Source organism: Onychostruthus taczanowskii, unplaced genomic scaffold, assembly GCF_017590055.1.
Source record: "Onychostruthus taczanowskii isolate IOZ18803 unplaced genomic scaffold, ASM1759005v1 scaffold9, whole genome shotgun sequence".
Taxonomy (NCBI): Eukaryota; Metazoa; Chordata; class Aves; order Passeriformes; family Passeridae; genus Onychostruthus; species Onychostruthus taczanowskii.
The window spans coordinates 15,369,369-15,373,150 of NW_024506993.1; the positions used below are offsets into that span (position 1 = coordinate 15,369,369).

General features: G+C 63.1%; 1 protein-coding gene across 2 annotated transcripts in view; it reads right to left on the reverse strand.

Moving 5' to 3' along the window:
• SFMBT1 (Scm like with four mbt domains 1) overlaps nucleotides 1-1,640 on the reverse strand; it is a 72,493-nt gene extending 70,853 nt beyond the window's left edge. The window contains exon 1 of one of the 2 annotated variants that reach the window (XM_041426035.1): nucleotides 1,538-1,640. The gene's annotated coding sequence lies outside the window, so the exon portion shown is untranslated. Of the gene's footprint in view, nucleotides 1-512; nucleotides 581-1,537 lie in introns of those variants that run through there. The other variant, XM_041426038.1, reaches the window with a different exon arrangement.
• Between the last annotated feature and the right edge of the window lie 2,142 nt (nucleotides 1,641-3,782).

Genomic DNA, 3,782 nt, shown 5'->3' on the forward strand with positions numbered 1-3,782 from the left:
CGACCGGGAGGCGAGAGCCGCTCGCTGACGGGCCACTTGACGGGGACCGACGCCAGCCGCTGCCCCGGGCGGGACGCGCGGCGCGCCGAGCGGAGCGCGGCCGCGCCCGGCGGGGGTGCGGAGCGGAGCGGCGCGGGGTTTAAAGGTCCCCTTCCACCGCCATTTTGAGGGGGAGGGGGGCGAGCGAGAGGCGCTCGGTGGGCTCGGCCCCCCGCGGGCGCGGGCAGGGACCGGCCCCGCCGGGGCGGCGCGGCGCCCGGCCAGCCCCGCGCATCGCTCCTCGGCGCGGCCGAAGGCGCGTCCCCCCCGCGCTGCCGCTGCCGCCTCCCCGCCGCGCTCCGCCTGCCTCTTCCCTCCTCCTCCTCCTCCTGCCTCGCCGCCTTTTTCCCGCATCCAAACTTCGTGAGCCCGGAAAAACCCTCCGGGCCCCGCGCCCCGCCGGCAAAACGCCCCCAACAGCTGCGCCCGGGGCCGCTCCGCCCGCGCGCGGGCGCCGCCGCCGCCCGCCTCACCTGCGGGGAGTTTTTCCAGCCCTGCGCCGCTGCCGGGGCTCGGGCTCCCCGGCGCTCCGCTCACTGCCTCATTCCAATATGGCACGGCCCGCCAGAGCGCATGCGCCCGCCGCCCGCCCGCCTGCCTCCCCCCTCCCGCCCCTCCGCCCTCCCCTCCCCTCACGGCTTTTCGGGCGCTCCGGCTCCGCGCTGCCCCCGGACACCTGCTCCCGCCGCGCCGGGGGTAGCGCGGGCTCGACCGCCGGTAACGGGACGCGCCGCCGCCGCGACTCTACCGGGGCGGGGCGGGCGTCCACGCCCTGCCCGGGCGCCCCGGGAAGGGACACGGCCCGACGGGTGAGCGGGCTGTCGGTGCCTGCCCCGGGATGCGCGGTCCCGACTCCATCTCCCCCGCCCCGGCGAGGATTTAGTCCCCTTCCCCTCGGAGAGAACCGGCCCCGTCGGTCGGGGCGCGGAGACCGGCGGTGCCCCCCCACCCCCACCCCGCGGGGCCGCGCAGCCGGCGGGGCCGCGCCAGCGCCGCAGTTGGCGGGGAGCGGGCGGGCGGCACCGGCCGTGTCGTTCCCCCCACCCAGGGCGGAGACCGGCGCCCCGCGCACTCGCCGCCGCTGCCCGCGGCGCAGCGAAGCGAAAGAAAAAGGAAGCGGGTTGTGCAACACCGCGCTCCTGCCCGTGCGGCGCGGACGGAGGGGCGGAAAGGGAGAGCCCCCCGCCCCGACCCGCGCAGCCGGTCCACACCGAGGCGGTGGCCGCCAACGAGCCCGCCGGTCAGCGGGAGCAGAGCGCGAAAAGCCTTTGCGCCCCTGGGAGCGCATCCGCCCGCCGGCGGCGGCGGCCGCACCCGCCCGCCGGCGGCGGCGGCCGGAGACGGCGGCGAGAGCGCTGCGGCCGCTCCGGTCCGCTCGCCGCCGCGAGGGACGCGCTCCGGGCCGCGGGATCTCGGCCGGCTCGCCCAGCCCGCGGGCACCGGCGCCTATCCGTGCGTACGTGCCCTCGCGTGGTGCTGGACACCAGTTGCTACCGACCCGAAATGACTGTTCGAGGCGAAGAGCAGGCGGATGGAGTGAGCTGTATGGTTTGTCTCTGGAGCAAAGAAGTGCCAACAAATAAACAGAGCGGCAGTGCCGGAACAGCGGGCAGGAAGAACGAATGGAACCATGAAGTTGCTCATTACGCATCCAGCGGGCAGATCGCTCACACCGCTCTGCGCGCCGCGGCACCGCCGAGACGCGCCGGGCTCCCATTACTCCTGAGCGATGCGCTGCGATGCCAGGCAGCACGGAGCCGGCCGCGCAGCTCCTCTCGCAGGAGAGATGCTGCTCTCCACGAGGATAAGAAACCTCCGTTTCCCACTGGCTTGAAGTAAAAAAGCGACGACGTTCCCCGTGGCGCTCGGGAGGGAGCGCAGCGCGCCCGCCGCCCCGGACAGCGGGGCCCGCGCCCGGCGGGAGCCGCCCCGGGGCTCGTAGCGGCCGCTCGCTGCCCAAGGACGGCCCCCGCGGGGCTGGAGCGCTTCTTGCCCGTGGTTCCGTTTCCCGGAGCGCCGGCCCGCCCGCTCCCGCTGCCGTTCCCGCCGAGGGGCGGGCGAGGCCCGGGCCCTCCGCTAGAGGGGGGTCTCGCCATGCCGATCCGCAGGGCCCCGCCGAGCGCTCCCGGCCCGGCACCGCGCAATTAACTATTCAAACGAAACCGCTGCCGCGCCGCTTAATTGAGTCCCAGCAGACACCGCCTGCATAACCGAGCGCCGCTCCAGGCAGCCGCGGGCCAGCCCGGCCGGGCTCCGTGAGTCCCCCGGAACATCCCCACGGCCACCGCCAGGCACGGCAGCCACCCCCTCCCCTAAGCACAGCCGCTAAGAAACTGAGGACTTGTTCTGCAAAAGCCCCAAACTGTGTGTAACAGGAAGAAAACCTCAAAAGTCAGGTTCCACAAACTTCACAGGCTGACAAGAGCAAGAAGCACCGCCCTTTCAGACTGCTCGGCGATCCTGGAAATGAGTCCTTGGTACACACAACTGCGTAGAGAAAGAAACGTGACCCACCGGTCTGATCCGTGAAACATCTAAAAGATCTTCTATGTCCTGTTAATCCTCAGTCACAGAAGGACAGCTGTTTACAGAACCTTCGCCTGGCCAGCTCCATGACACGTTAACTTTGTCATCTCTGGTGATTTGGAGGTGAAAAAGGCATAGAAAGGAAGTGGAATCTTGCTGGACCTTCTGGCATGTTAGCAAACTCCTGAAACATGGGGCTAACACACTGCAAATACACATTTCATCACACGGGGATTAAATCTCCTTATATCCTCTTTGCAGGAATGGCAATTTGTGAGAAGCCCAATACCATTTTATTATCCAGTTTGGAGGATGAACTGGGTAACTAAGCTGCCATCAGACAGCCAAGGTGCCTTACTTTTATCTTCAAGGCTTTTCTATCTTCCACTTTTCTGAAACTAGAAACTTTCTAATTTCCAGTGTAAATGTATTCACTACCAATTTATATCCATTAGGTCTCTACCATTTTGCCCTTTGAATTAAATAACTTTGCTTCTCTGATACTTACCTAAAATGTCCCTATAAATAGCAATTAGATCATCCATTCTCAGTCTTTCTGCTTTGCTTTTAATCTTCTCTCCAAATAGGTTTTCCACTCCTCCAGTGTCCTTTTATACCTCTACCCTGTGTGCAGTGTTCTAAACAAGGTCTTAACAACTGCCTTGTACCACGATATTAATATCTCGCCGTCTCCTGAAAATACCTCACTCAATGCATCCCAGAATACATTAGCATTTTTAAGACCACATTACAGTGGCATCATAGTTATCCTACAACCAATAACATACCTGGATTCCTCCTCTTGTAATCTCACATTTGATGAACCTCTGAGCTCACTCACAGTTATTCTAATTAATCTTTAAGTGCATGACTTCTTGCTATTACATTCCAACCCATTTCTGATACTCCAGGCAATAGATCAATTGTGCTGGAGCAGTTTAAGATCCTATGTCTTAAAAATATGCATATTGTCCTATTTTTTAAGATTATTTACCATTCAGCTTGCTCAGAGGTTTCACCTTTTCCAGCAGTTCGCTTTGCAACCTGTCCACACTTTTGGCCACATAGGAAGGTGGCAAATGTTGTCCCTGTAAATCAGGCTGCTCCTGGGCTTCTGTGAAAAGTCCTGGCTCCAGGCTGCTCACAAATTCCTCAGTATGTCCCATTTCTTCAACCAAAGCTGCCCCTGGTAACACATGAATCTCCAAGAACCACAA